The sequence below is a fragment of the Eubalaena glacialis genome, chromosome 1, assembly GCF_028564815.1.
Source record: "Eubalaena glacialis isolate mEubGla1 chromosome 1, mEubGla1.1.hap2.+ XY, whole genome shotgun sequence".
Lineage (NCBI taxonomy): Eukaryota > Metazoa > Chordata > Mammalia > Artiodactyla > Balaenidae > Eubalaena > Eubalaena glacialis.
This window is the reverse complement of record NC_083716.1, coordinates 208500941-208516817: the sequence shown is the minus strand read 5'-3', so window position 1 is coordinate 208516817 and position 15877 is coordinate 208500941.

The window sequence follows — 15877 nt, the reverse complement described above, 5'->3', positions numbered from 1 at the left end:
CCATAGTGGATGTGAAAGAAACCATTTGAAGTGTAGAACCTGAGCGGTACAGACTGGGTCACGAGGTCCCCTGGGAACCTGCTACCCGTATTTCTTTCCTTTCCCTTCTACTCTGCCCTGACAGCATCAAGAGTCTCACTGACATTTTACTGCAGTCCTTTCCCAGCAAACAGGCAGTGGAGAATAATTGACTTTTTCTAACCTAGTTGTGGCCTAGCTCTGGAACTGAGAATAGAGAGATTTTACTTCATTTGATAAAAGCTGCTACAAATTCTAGAGCTGAGCTGCAGTTACGCAGAGGAAAGTGGGGGAGGGAATCTAATAATGAATATTTATTGAGTATGTACTATGTGCCAGGTACTGTGCTTCACATGAATTGTCTCATTCAGATCTCACAACTACTCTCTGAAGTAAATCTCGTCATTATTCCCATTTCCCAGATGAGGAAACTAAGATTTAGAGAGATTAAATAAGTAGCCCAGGATCACACAGCCGGTAACTGATGGAGCCAGGTCAAACGCAGACAATGAAACTCTGTGAATTCCATGCTCTTAATTACCACAATATACTCACAGGCTAGTCTTCATTTATCTGGCCAGAAATTACTGGTGACATGATTTTTTGGCCTCAGCTTTTGGTGGAAGAAGGGCACTTAGGTCCTAGATGAAGTTCCCAAATATCTGAATGCAAAAGAGATTTACTAATAAAATTTAGGTGCAATGTTTCTATCTCAGGGGAGAAAAGTTACACAAAATATGGTTGAGTTCACTTTAGTTCAATTGGATATGCGTGTTTTTGTTTGATAGGAATCTGTTTGCTTTTTCCCAACTGACCGACCTCTCTGTTTGTAAGACATTTGGTTGAAATTGATGTTGAAGTAGAGCAGGCCCTGTGTCTATGTAGACGGAGCCTTATGTCAAAGACCCCTCTAAGGGATCCTTCCCTTTCTTCCTTGTCTCAAAAATCTCGGTTCAGAATACAATTACTTGTGGTTTTGATTATTCAGAACTACTCTTCATGTGCCTGGAAAACAAACTAGGCAGAAATTTCCATTCACCCCACAGGAAGCCCTTTTTGTTTGCTTTTACTTTTTTCAGTTTTTCATTCCGTGACTTAAGAGGGTTTTGATTTGTGTGTGCAGATGCCTAGGGCGAGGGTGGGAATGGAAATTCTGCTACATTAAAGGTGCTGTGTTTATTATTACTTGCTTTGCAGGCACCGGGAGTTGGGGAGGCTAAGTGCTTGCATGTTTGAAGTTCCACAGGTGAATATCTTTCTTCTGCTTTGCTTGAAACTTGTTGAAACCAATAATCGCAGGTGTAGGAGAGCCCACACACCAAGGCCACTGAGTCTAAACAATGAGGCTAAAAGGACCCCCAGAGTATCTCTGCTTCACCTGAACTTGGCTTGCCCATCTGAAACAGAAAAGCATTGGAAGAGAAGGGTTCTTCCTAAACAAAATGATTTCTCCTCCTATGTCCCCAGTTGTTGGGTGACACCATCATCCAGTCAGCCAGGAACCTGCGTGTCAGCCCTCTGGGCTCCACCAGTTCACCAAGGAGCCCTATTATTCTACTTCCTCGCTCTCTGCCGGGTCGTTTTTCTTCCTCTCTTGTCTCCAGCATCTTACTCCTGCTGTCTCTGTCCCACTCTTGCCCGGTTTCAATCTGTCTCCACACCACAACCAGAGTAAGTCATCTTTGTAAAATGTAAATCCAATACATCTGCTCCCCTGCTTCGCCCCCTCCCCCGGCCTCCTGCCAGATAGATAAGGCACCCAGACTCTTTACAAGACCCTTTACAAGAGGGTTCCCGTGAGCCCCGTCTCCTGCCTCGTGTGTCCCTTCTTCTCCTGCACCCAGTGCTTCAGCCGTATTGAATGAAGAGGCGTTCTCCAAGTTCCCCAGCTAACTATTCCTCCAACCACCAGGAGCCCCCCTCTTGTCCTCACTTCCCCTCCTCACCACCCCAGCCTCCCTTCTTCTGCAGAAATTCTACCCGTCTTCGGGTCTTTGCTTACATGCCCATCAATTCATCGAAGAAGCCTTTCCTGATCCATTTACTCCATAGCTAGAGTCCATTGGGTGCCTTTTCCTCATCCGCATAAAGTCCCTCTGTATCCCCCATCCTAAAGCTCATCATGCTACTGCGATGGCCTGTTTGCATCCCTACTGGAATGTGAGGAGCATTAGGAAAAGGACTGAAGATGCCTTGTCTGCAGCCGTGTCTTCACTGCCCCACACAGTGCCTGGAGCAGAGTAGATGCTCCATAAGTATCGGTTGAATGAGTGAGTGTTGGAAGAATCCTTGACTTTTGAAGGAACCATGTTACCTCAGGAACCATCACCAATTAACACTTTGCTCTTTGAATGGTAATCTGAGGGCAGAAGATAGTCAAATTTGTTTGTATTTCACATTGAAATTAATTCAATAATATAATCACTAATCATACTGATTTATCTCTTATCTGATCATTTGTCCATCCCTAATCATCAAACAAAAGAACATTCCATTTTAACAGCCAAATAATATTTTCTCATTTAAAAGTTATTAATCCATCCTTAAAGCCCAGAAAACTAATTGCACGTTTCCATTAATGGTGAAAAAAATCATAGGGTAAGATGTGACTATAAAGTGATATAACTGATATTTTTAACAAAAATACCTCAACTTGGTCACTTTGGCAGCAAGGCCTCCATTCTAATGATGGTGCCATTGCTCCAAACATCACAAAGCACCTCTCTGGATCCCATTCCCTCCAGAATCTCCAGGGTTCTGGTTCCCTCAGTCCCACCTTTTACTCCTGCCTTTCAATAACTCTTTCCCTTCCATTTAGAAAGATGCCAGAAGCTCGTCGATCATTAACACATACAAACACATTTCTTCAGACCCTGCAACCCTGCCATCAACTTCCCTCTCCTGTCTTAGTAAAGAGAAGACCACACTCAGTCTCTACCCTTCACTGCTTCCTAGATGTTCCTCAACCCACTGTATGTTGGTTTCTGTTGCTATCATTTCATTGGAACTGCTTTCCCTAAGCTCACCATGACCTCCACATTGCCAACTCCAACCAACACTCTCCATCCTTCCCTTCCTTGACTCCTCTGAATCGTTTGATGCTATGCTTACTTTGTGTTGATGTTACACTTACTTTATCTTGAAAACAGTACCACTCAGTCCTGATGGAATTATCAGAACTAAGAGCCATTCTGCTCCTTTAGGTTATTTTGCTGCCTCTACTGTGATCTATTCTGTGTTGAATAAGGTCTAACTCTCAGAAGGGAACCTTTATCCTCCTAATTTCAAACATTTCATCAAAGCACCTCTGTGGTCTGCATCAGAGTGATTGGTCAGATCATTGCTCTCTCCTTTTTAACCTCCATCTCTCAGACCCCTTTCTTCTTAGCCAGTTCTTCTAATTCCTCTCTCCTCCTAAATGTTGATATTGACACTCCCCAGAATTTGAGCTTCATCTCCTGCTTTCTTCATTCTATATACTCCACCTAAGTCATCAAGCAGATAATGCCACCATTAATTAAGAAATTAAATGGGCTAACATACAAGCACCATTTTTCTTGTGTGACTTTTTTTTCTTTTTTTTTTTGAGTGGCTTGACACAATAGAAATTTATTGGCTCACAGTTCCAGAGGCTAGAAGTCCAAAATCATGGTGTCAGCAAGGCCACGTTCCTTCTGAGACTCTGAGTAGAACACTTCTTTGCCTCTTCCTAGCTTCTGGTGGTTGCCTGCCATCCTTGGTGTTTCTTGGCTTGCAGCTGCATCACTCCTGTCTCTGTCCCTGTCCTCACATGGCGTTCTCACAGTGTGTTCTTGTGTGACTCTTAACCTGATTCTGAAAGCTATCCAAAAAATATTTTGAACTATAATACAATTGTTGAAAGGAGTACATAACCTTTCCCGGAAGACTGAAACACAAAAGACTTGCAAACTCATATGCAAACAGGGGGCCAGGCAGATGAAAGAAACGAATGAAGTGGACCTGGTATAAGGCAATAGGGAGTGGTGGAAAGTGGGGCAAGTTGGAGAGCACACAGGAGAAGCAGCCATTCAGATCCAGCTGTACATTGCTACAAGGGAATACAACTCCAATGTAACCATATCTTCTGCTTTTTTCCAAATATATATGAAAGTCTAGTCTTTGTGGGAAAGGTCCCAATTTTTAAATTTTGCAACTTATTCAAAAACTTTAAAATACAGTCTGAACGAGTACTCTGGGAGGCAAACAGAACATATCTGAAGATCCAGTTTGGTCTAACCTCTGCTTTAAAGGATAACGCTCATTTGGCACTATATACATATGCATACAAAGTTAGAAGATCCTTGTTCTAGACCTGGATTCATCATTTACCAGCCGTGTGGCCGTGAGCAAGATGCCTAACCTCTCTGAACAAAAGTTTACTCATTTAGAACCTTGGAGGATTCTTGCGAGGACCAAAAGGTAATGGATATAAAATTTCTTAAGAACTGTTACATGATACCAAAAAGTATAGTCATTATAATTTTTAAATGTCATAACTTTTTCACAGTTTTTTGATATTTTTAAAATATATCATTATATTTTGACTTATCTTGAATTTTTATACACAAAATCTGGATTGGTGACCCTCTTTCAGAAAAAAAAGACAATAGCATAATTGACCTTATTTGGATGGCTAACTCAGAGTAAGATTGTAACAACCTCTTCCAAGTAATTGATGTATTTTTAGGATATAAAATGATAAGTATAAGCTTATGAAATTCATTTTATTTCAAAACTGTTCTTTTTTCTTTTTTCTTCTTTCTTTCTTTGCAAGCACCTTAAGGGCAAAGGTAGCATCTTCTCCAATTTCTATTAAGAACCTAAATGCTCTTCACCCAAGGGACTCAGATAAGCTAGAACACAACACTGGAACTTGATAGAAATTACAGAGGTTAAGTCATTACATTAGGTTTCCTGCGTTGCGCTTTGTGTGAACGGATGACACCTACTGGCATAAACTGAAAATTTGCTTTTTCTTTTTAAGAACAAAAATAAATGTTCATCTTTTAAGCCAAAATAAAGAAAAGAAAAAAAAAAAACCCACATCCAGTAGAGTCCCTGTAATCATGAGAAAATGTTCATGATCGAGTAAGTGAAAAAAGCAAGTCACATGTATTACATAGATATAAGGTTAATGTTTAAAATTTTATATAAAAATTTATAAAGAAAAAATATATAGGGGCTTCCCTGGTGGCGCAGTGGTTAAGAATCTGCCTGCCAATGCCGGGGACACGGGTTCGTGCCCTGGTCCGGGAAGATCCCACATGCCGTAGAGCAACTAAGCCCGTGCGCCACAACTACTGAGCCTGCGCTCTAGAGCCCGCCAGCCACAACTGCTGAGGCCGGGCACCACAACTACTGAAGCCCACACGCCTAGAGCCAGTGCTCAGTAACAAGAGAAGCCACCGCAATGAGAAGCCTGCGCACCGCAGAGAAAAGCAACCCCCGCTCGCCGCAACTAGAAAAATCCCGCGCACAGCAATGAAGACCCAATGCAGCCAAAAAAAATAATAAATAAATAAATTTATTAAAATATATATATATAGAAACTATACATGAAAAGTTGAAAGGATAGGCAGCAAAATATTAATTTGCTTGTATTACAAACGATTAGTTTTCCTTAGTGATTTTCCTGCACTTTTGCAAATTTCTCCTACGGCCATGTATCATTCTCATAACAGTAATAAACAAGCACAGTCTGTGTGTATGTGCGTGTAATTGTTTTTTTCTTTCCTAAAACTTTTATGAAATTACCTTATGCATGAGGAAACCGAATACCTAAGGCACAAAGGATGAAAGTGATTACAAAGCTTAATAATGAGCTTTAAATTTTGGCCAGGCAAGGCCTCTGATTTGTTTTTCTTTTTTAAAAATATCCATTGTCACCTAATTGTTTTTCCAAATGAACCTGATAGTCACTGTCAAATTTTTGTAAGTTCTCCCTGTCTAACCTCCCCAACCCTCAAATTCCATTGGGATTTTGATTTAATACGGTATCTAGTGCCCAGACTTCTATGTTACTACTTCTGATCTCGGGAGCATCCTACAGCTTAGTAATTCAAAGCTTTCATAAACCATTTTATTTTAAAAGTCAAATGAAAGTTTAACAGATATAAAACTAATATCATATCTTTATCAATGTTCATCTTTATTTCTTAATCACTATTTCATGTCTTGAGTAGACCTCGGTGGCCATAAGAAATTAACGTGGTGGGAGTTTTCCCCATTCTTAAGAGCTGAACTACTTGAGAAGAGGGGCAAGGATCTCGCAAAAAGGCTAGTGGAGTCACCAAAAAGTAAATGAGCAACGATAACTAATATAGGCAAATGCGTAGCTGTTTGGGACTCATGATAGGTCAAGAAAAATCAGAGTTGGCTGAAAAGTTTAATGGAGACGATAGGGCAGAATGCCTTGATGATTAAAGAAGGTAAAAGAGACAAGAGACAGAAAATATGTTAATTCACATTTGTATGGCATGGGACAGTTTACATGATACCTACACATACATTTTATGTTAAAAACCAATGACTTGCCCAGAACAGTTGTTATCATTCCCATGTTGTAGGAATGAAGACCTGAGTCTCAGAAGTTAAACGTTTTGCCCAACTTTGCTAAGCCAGAGTCAAAACCCGACTCATATATGCTCACTTCTAGATTAGTGCTCTTATAAGTGTCTAGAAAGAACGAAAGAAACAGAAGCACTGGGCCTATAGAAGGTTATACTGGTGTCTTGGTTCTATTTCAGTCTCTCAGAGTTTAAGTTTTCCTATGCCTAAAGAATGCAGTTGTAAATAATCTTGGACCCAGCCTCCCCTCACAAAAAACCATTGATTATTCTCTAGATTATAGATTCGCCAAAGTGTCCAGACCTATTTGATGTTAGCTCTTCATAAGTCATTTGACATAAAAATATAAGCAAAGTTTTGTCTGGTACAGTTGTAAAGCCATGAAAATTAATTTTGCATTTTATTATCAAAACTCCTAATGTAAATTCTTAGAATTACGTCATGAAAGTTATACTAGGTTTATTATCAAGACACTGTGGGCCCAGCGGAACCCCCAGCTCAGAGGATGAGCAGTTTCCTCAAATGGCATATTGAATCAGCATCCCCAGGGAACGGGGGTGAGGACTGTGAGGAAGTTGTCAGGGTGATACCAGAGTTCATCCAAAAGAATAAAAGTTTTTATACTAGACCTGCCATATATTAAAACATATTGTAAAGTTATAATAATTAGATCCTTTTATACTGGCACAAAGGTGGACAGTTCAATGGAAAGGAGTATATATCCAGAACTAGGCACCTGTGTATATAAAAATTTAATATATATTTAAAAGCAGAAAACATACTGAATAGACAAAAACAAATTATAAATAATTAATAAAAGTTCTGTTTTTGGTTTTTTTTAAATATAAATTTATTTATTCATTTATTTATTTTTGGCTGCGTTGGGTCTTCGTTGCTGCGCGCAGGCTTTCTCTAGTTGCGGCGAGTGGGGGCTACTCTTCGTTGCGGTGCGCGGGCTTCTCATTGCAGTGGCTTCTCTTGTTGTGGAGCATGGGCTCTAGGCACGCAGGCTTCAGTAGTTGTGGCTCGTGGGCTCAGTAGTTGTGGCACACGGGCTTAGTTGCTCCGCAGCATGTGGGATCTTCCAGGACCAGAGCTCGAACCCGTGTCCCCTGCATTGGCAGGCATATTCTTAACCACTGTGCCACCAGGGAAGCCCCTCTGTTTTTGTTTTTTGAAAAAAACATTAACTTGAGCAAGACTACCTTAGCATGAGAAAATGTTAGAAGAAAAGAAGAAAATACAGATAACTGATGAGAATTTTTTTAATTTTGAAGAAAATACAACATCCAATACAGGTACCTTTTAAAAATATGGTTGAAATGGCCAGTTTTCTGGGATACAGAAAATTGAAACAAGTAGAAAATTGAATATGCTTATAACCTTGGAAGAAAATGAAAATGGAACAAAGAGACTAGCCCGTACAAAAGGGCTGAACCCAGACTATTCTACAAGCGAGTTCTTCAGTGACTTTCAAAAAGTAAATAACACTCATGCTCTGGACCTCTAGAGGTAAAGACTGATAGCATTTCAGTTTATTTTGTAAAGCTGAGATAATGCTAGTAACAAAATCTAACAAAGTTGACTCAAAAAAGTTCCACAGACCAATCTCACTTATGAATATAGATACAAATATTCTAAGCTAAATACTAAAATATCTAACCCAGTGGTTTATCAAGGGAATAACACACCAAATGGGATTTACTCCCTAAATGCAAGAATTGCTTAATATTAAGAAATCTAAATCTCAGTAACTTAAAGTGGAAAAATATACAATCATCCCAATAGATGCTGAACAGAATGTCAATGAATTTATGATTTTTAAAAAGAAAAATCTGTAAATATATTAAAACCAGAAGGATACTTCTTAACCTAATGAAAAGTTTCTACCCCATATCACTAGACATTATCATCTTAATTACAAAAAATTGAAGGAATCCCCTAAAGTTTGGAGGAAGACATTATGCCTGCTGTTTTTCAATATTTAGAAAGACATTTAAAGGAAATAAGTGCTACACATTTTTAAAAAGAGGAGAGACAATCACCAGATATTTGTTCTGATGTAATTGATTACCAAGAAAATCCAGGAGAATAAACTGAAAAGGTATTACGATTAATAAGAAAGTTTAGTAAGGCAGCCGAGAACAAAATAAACATAAGAAAACGTATAGCTTTCTGTAAGTCAGGGGGAAAAAATGAATGGTTAGAAAACTTTAAGGAAAAAATAACAATAAGTACACACGGTCTATATCCAGAAAGCTATGAAACTTACTAAAGGACATAACAAAAGATCTGAATTAATGGAAAGGCACATAATCCTTCTGAATGGGAAGACTCAATGTAATAAAAATATGAATTCTCTCCAAATTAATTTATAAATGTAATGTTTTTCCAACCAGAATGCCAAGTGGATTTTCCAAGTGGAACACTTTACAAAAGGATCCCAGCATTTGGAGGGAATAATTTAGTTGAGAAAAAAAAAAATTTAATTCACAATTGACTGGAATGTGGAGTGACAAGGGGGTTGAGCCCTAAGAATGGGTGTAAGAATTAGCTAAACTGAACACAAAATCCAAAAGCAAATCCACATAACTTAGGAATTTAGTAAAATGATAAATACATAGAATTTCAAGTCAGTGAGTGAAATATGTATTTTTCAGTAAAGAGTTAGGATTAGCCAAAAATTCAGTTAAGAACCCTAACTCATAGAATAAGGCAAATAAAATTCCTGATTCAAAATTAAATGTAAAAAAACGAAATCATAAAAGAATTTGAAGAAAATTTAGTTTAGAAAAGTATACCCTAACTGCTTGGAAAGATAAACTCCTGCACAGTTTTTTCTCAGGTATTCTCCTCATCTGTATTGTTATTCTTTAAAATCAATAATCAGGTGTTAGAAAAAATAATAAAGACATTTTTGAAAAAATATAAGATGACTATTTGCCTGATCTCAGGGTGAAGAAAGTATTTTAAACCTAAAAACAGGGCTTCCCTGGTGGTGCAGTGGTTAAGAATCCACCTGCCAATACAGGGGACATGGGTTCGTGTCCTGGTCCTGGAAGATCCCACATGCTGCAGAGCAACTAAGCCCGTGAGCCACAACTACTGAGCCTGCACTCTAGAGTCCATGAGCTGCAACTACTGAGCCCATGTGCTGCAACTACTGAAGCCTGCGAGCCTAGAGCCCGTGCTCCGCAACAAGAGAAGCCACCGCAATGAGAAGCCCGCGCACCGCAAGGAAGAGTAGCCCCCGCTTGCCGCAACTAGAGAAAGCCGGCGCACAGCAATGAAGACCCAACATGGCCAAAAATAAAATAAAATAAATAAATTTTTAAAAAACCAATATTAAACCTAAAAACAAAGGAAAAATAAAACATAAAGGAAAAAAATCTTAATAAATTTAATTCATAAGAACTCACAAATTTTCATGCATCAGAAATCTAAAATTAAAAGTCAAACAGTGAAGGCAGGAAAACTATTTGCAATTTAAATGACAGCAAAAAGGCCAGTGTGATCAATATATAAAACTTCTTACAAGTCATCCCTAATTAGATGAACACTCTAACTTTAAAAAGCAGATAAGAGGCCTAAGTGGGCAATTCACAGAAGAAGAAAGGCAAAAGTCCAAAATCCACATTAAGAAAAAAAGTTCAAGCTCACTAGTAAGCAAAGAGAAATGAGATACATGAAACCATGACATACTTTTTTGTCCTACCAAGTTTGCAAAGATATTTAAAAATAGTATTTAAAAGACATTAAATGATATCTTAAAGATATTAAATAAAATCTAATGTTCAGTTTTGGTAAGAAAATGGGCATTTTTTCCACAGCTGGTGGGAGTGAACATTGATACAACCTTCTGATGGGCCATTTGATAATAGTATCAGAGGTCTTAAAGTGCGTTACACGGTCCCATGATCAACCAACACCTTCTCAGGAGGCCTCTCCTTCCATTTTATCAGACATTTTCCAACAGGTCATGGCCCTCAGTGAAGCTCCAATGAACCCCAAATCCGTATACAGATATGCATCCACATTATAAATTAAATTAGGTCTTCATAGCCATTTAAAATCATCCAAATGACTGAATGAATTTTATTCTTTTAATTATTTAGTGTTAGATGGAAAAAGCCTGAACAGTAATGTGGCAGAATACATACCTATTCCAGCTTTGAAAAATTTCTCTGGAAATAGCCTTGGAAACATATTTATGGCCTGAAAGAGAATAATAGCAAAACACATAGAAAATGTAACAAGAACTATTCTGCATATCCTTCCCAGACTGAGGGAAAGAAAGAGGCCTTGGAATATAGTTAATGTAGCTTAAAAATTTATAAGAAACAAGAATAGTTTCTAAGTGTGTTGTATCTTTCATCGTTCTAGTAGCCTTGTTGCTATAAACGAAAACTAAAAATTATTGTTATGTATTCCTCTGGATGGCCCATGTCTGCATTTTGCATTATTTCATCAAACAAGTGACATTCTTTATCATTGTTAGGTGGCTTCTATTCTCAAGAAAAAAAGTGCCAGCTGACAGCCTGTAAAGTATTTTATTTTTCTGCTAACAAATGTATTTTTAACACTGCTAACCTACCTGTTCCTCCCGTGCAACACTGGAGAACGGAAGTGAACCCATGCCATCTGATGATAAACAAGATGTGTAGAACCCAACATAAATATATTCGCCAGGAATTTCCATTATAAATGACAGAAACCCAAATTGGCTTAAGAAAAGAAAAAGAATTGTGGCTTATATAAGAATTATAAGCCATAATGAAACTACAGTAAGTTCAAGAGAACTTTAGGTACAGCTAGATCCAAGCATCTATCTTTATTTGTATCCCCTTCCTGCTGTTTTCTGTGTTGGCTTCATTCTGAAGCAGGTTATTCCAAGGAGCATTGGTCTTACATTCTCCCAGCCTTGCAAATGTGACAGCTTATAAAGGGTATTGCAGCACTAGCAGAAGCCCTACGTCTGATGTACTAGGCTGATATGGGGCACGTGCATGTTTTTGAAATAGTCCCTTTGGCAAAGGAGATGCAGAGCTCTGATTGGCTTGGTCATGTGCCTATCCCTGGAGCCCAGGGGCAAGGTCAGTTCCACCACAATGACATGAACTGAAAGTTGGAGGAAAGTGGCCCCTAAAGGCAAATCAAGGTACTGTTACTAGAAAAGAGGAAAAGGAATGTTGGTCAGACAAAAACAGCTGAAAGTCTGCACAGGCACAAACGGGAAAATGCTTTCTTCATCTTGATGCTGGGGGTAAAATAAATGTCAAAGGCACGGTGTGAAAACTCACTGTGGTAGGATGAATCATAAAACTTTTAGGGACTTCCCTGGTGGTGCAGTGGTTAAGAATCCGCCTGCCAATGCAGGGGACACAAGTTCGAGCCCTGGTCCTGGAAGATCCCACATGCTGTGGAGCAGCTAAGCCCGTGAGCCACAACTACTGAGCCCGCGTGCCACAATTACTGAAGCCCGCGCGCCTAGAGCCCATGCTCCACAACAAGAGAAGCCACGGCGCTGAGAAGCCTGCGCACCGCAACAAAGAGTAGCCCCTGCTCGTCGCAACTAGAGAAAGCCCACGCACAGCAACGAAGACCCAACGCAGCCGAAAATAAATAAATAAATAAATTTATTAAAAAAAAAAAAACTTTTAGACTAAATAATAGACAGTGATTAAGAGAAGCTTTTTCTTAGTCATTTCATCATTCAAAATAGAGAAGGAGAAAAATGGGAGCCTGGAATTAGCACTCATTGTTTGACTGTTCCAAGGCCTTGAATAGTTAGTTACCTCATATGCAACAAAAAATGAAACACGTGGCGTGAGAAGGACCTTTTCCACCCTGCTCTGTACTTTGGGAGGCTGACCCTACAGACCACATCAACTTCCTCAACCTCTGGCTTCCATTTGCTTCCAGCTGGGGGAGATTGTAGGTGGGAGGAAAGTGAAGCTGAGTACTTACTCCCTAGACTGCTTCCCTTCAAAACCATAGCTTTTGTCTGGGAGCCCTCTCACAGCTACCGCTACCCCTGGCTCTGCTGGGTTCTGGTAAGCACTCTTTCCGCTTGACCTTCAGATCTAGAGGTGGTAACGGCTTCCTGCTGTTGCTTGCCCTGGGATGTTTCTCCATCTCTTAAGGTTCCCTTTAACCCTGCTTACACCTTTGCAAATAGTCTCTTTATTAAACTTTCCTCAATTACTCTTGCTTGAGTTTATTGCCTATTTCCTTTGTGTGTATGCTGGGGGAGTTGGGGCGGGGGTGATGCCTAAAGAGGTGAATTTAGTAGGTGTCTAGCTACGTATTGTTATTTCAGGAGTGAGACTAGGAAAAATCTCACCTCCCCCCCCATACCACCTATTGATGTACTCATTGATAGGTGAATTTCCTTTAAGTGGACACAAAGCCTTTCACTACATTATTCTGGAGAGGACATAATGTGCAAATTGCCCTGAATTAAAATTGCTTCACTATATCAGATTCTTTCTCGAGAGATAGCATAGCATTGATGATGGAGGGAGACAGAAGGGTGAGGCAGAGAGTCTGATTAGGATAAAGAAGATGCTGACAACACGGTGGAGAAAGGATCCAGGAAAAAAAAAAAGACTGTGTATACCAAAGACAGACTTTTTCAACTTGTAATTTTGAAGGCTAGCTCTAAAGCTAAGGATCTCTTCTCTAACAGCCTGGAATAAATGAGGTTATCCAGAGTTAGGGGTTGGATTGTGTCTCCTTTATAAATCATGTGTTGAATTACTACCCCCAACACCCCAGAACATGACTGTATTTGGAGATAGGACTTTTAGAGAGGTAATTAAGGTAAACCGAGGTCAGATAGGTGGGCCTTAATCCAGTATGACCAGTGTTCTTATAAGGAGAGGAGATTAGGACAGTGACATGCACAGAGGAAATAGCTTGTGAAGACATAGGGGGAAAAAACAGCCATCTATCAGCCAAGGAGAGAAACCTGGAATAGATCCTTACCTCATGGCCCTCAGATGAAACCAACCCTCCCAATACCTTGATCTTGGATTTCTAGCCTCCAGAATTATGAGAAATTTCTGTTGTTTAAGCCACCCAATCTATGGCACTTTGTTAAGGCAGCCCTAGCAAACTAATATATGCACCCCCAAGGCTCCTGACGTAAAGACTTCCAGGGGAAAAAAAAAATCTCCTCCACTACACCAAGAAAACCAAATCAACCCATTGTTTTAGTATCATGAAGCTGCAACTTACATATATAAACCCTAAGGTGACTTAGCCATTGTGTTACCTATCTGTCCGTCAATATATGCTACCAGATCCATCATTTGGGGCAACAGAATTGTCAGTGCATTTATTTGCCAGACATTTTGGGGAATTAGCCTATGGTTGCACTACTGCCCATCCTATCAAATATTGGGATAAATCTCCATTTCTAAGTGAGGACTTGGCATTTTAGTACTTAATGTGTTATCTCTTCTCACACAATGATATTAGACAAAAATATACTGGATAAAGAGGTGTAGAAATTCAAATGATATGAAGAGTAAGAAATAAAATAAGGTAAGATAAAATCCCTGGATTGCGGAGGTCAGCACCTACCCAATCCCTAGGTGTTGCTACTCCAACAAAGGGTATTTATAAAGCCTTTTCTGAGACTGCTGGGTCTCCTTGAGGCCATATACTCACCTAACCCAACTCCATTACTTTGCAGGATTTGCTTGCTAAGGATTAGTAGTCTAGTTTGTTGCTGGCCACTACCATATATGAACAAGGAAAAGTCTAAACAGCAATGGAGAGCAAAGCAAAGAAAGAGCCCCAGGCAATCCCATTTATTTTTTCTCTATATAGGACTAAATGCTTCCAGGATGCCCCCTACTTCTATTGCAATTATTAAGAAGTAATAAAATTCTCTTTTGAAATTTGAGCTTGGGAACCCATTGCCATAGAAATGAATGTAAAAGCATCATGTATGTTTGGAACTGATTAAAAAACAAACTCAAAGAAAATCAAAACCAAATTGCTAAAGTTTTAGAGATCTCAGCCTCAAAAATTGAATGTCATATGTGACAGAAACCCCAATAATGGAGTCATTTGTTCTATAATGTCTCATCTGAGTTTCGAGTTCCAGAGCTGTTCATTTTTATTTAATTTAGTGAGGCTCACTGTTCTTAACAATAGTTTATACGAGTGAGTTTTTTCTTCCAAATATATAAAATTAGAAGTTCTGCTGCATTCTCAAACGTGATGTTTATTACACGCCAGTGCCCAGGAATTTTTCCAGTGGAATACAACTTGATTTCAAAACAGAAAAACTGGATTTCCTTCACAGACTCTTGTTGGCTCCAAACTCTGTTGGAGCAACACAGCTTCATCCAGAAGGCCCAGGGCTTGGTGCAGGGATTAAGAGCTGGGCTTCTGGAGCCAGGCCTTCTGGGTTTGAGCCCAAGCTCCCCACCTTAGTAGCTGCAGGCTAACTGGGCAAGTGCCTGAACTTCTGAGTTCAGTTTTCTCATCTGTAAAATGAAAATAATAATGACAATACCTGCCTCCTTAGTTTGTTGTGGTAATTAAATTAACACAATTAACGTATTTCCATCTAATATGTTTTATTTGCTCAATAAGTATTAGCTGCAGCTGGTGTTAAGCACAGAGAAACAGCTTGTGACTCTCGCCTCTTTTCCACACTGCTCAGGTCGGCCTCCTATTTCAGTCAAACAGCCAATGGAAGGACCGAGGGTGCCTGTGTGAATTGCACAGTGACCCCATGGTTAGCTGGTAGATGCCTCAAGCTGTCTTTTAGGGCTCCTGAACCAGGCCTGCAGTGATGGTAGTGAGGTTTTGTGGCACAAGCTTTCTTGGTGGGTTTTGTTTTGAAGATGCAGAGGTTGTTTAATTACCACTAAAAAGAACCACTTCAAACTTTCTCTTGCTTGACCTATAAGATTTAGCCAAAATTTAAAGCTATTCCTTATTATGTGTGCTCCAAGCCGAATATAGAAAGAAGACAACTAACGTGAAATGTGAAATGTGAGAAAGGAGGAGGGGTGTGAAGAAAGCTAAATGCAGAATTTGAATTTATTTTCAGGTCTGAGGTGGAAAGTTTTCTTATATTATCTCATAGTGGGAAAAAGTCCCTTGAAGCTTTCCTTCCTATCAAACTCCATCCATAACAATGATGGAAGAGAAGGAAATAATAATTACTTTTCCCCAAATAATTTCCAAGTTGACTGCCTTGTTGGATATATCTAGTTTCACTTTGGCAGTGTTTTCCCTAAATACCCCC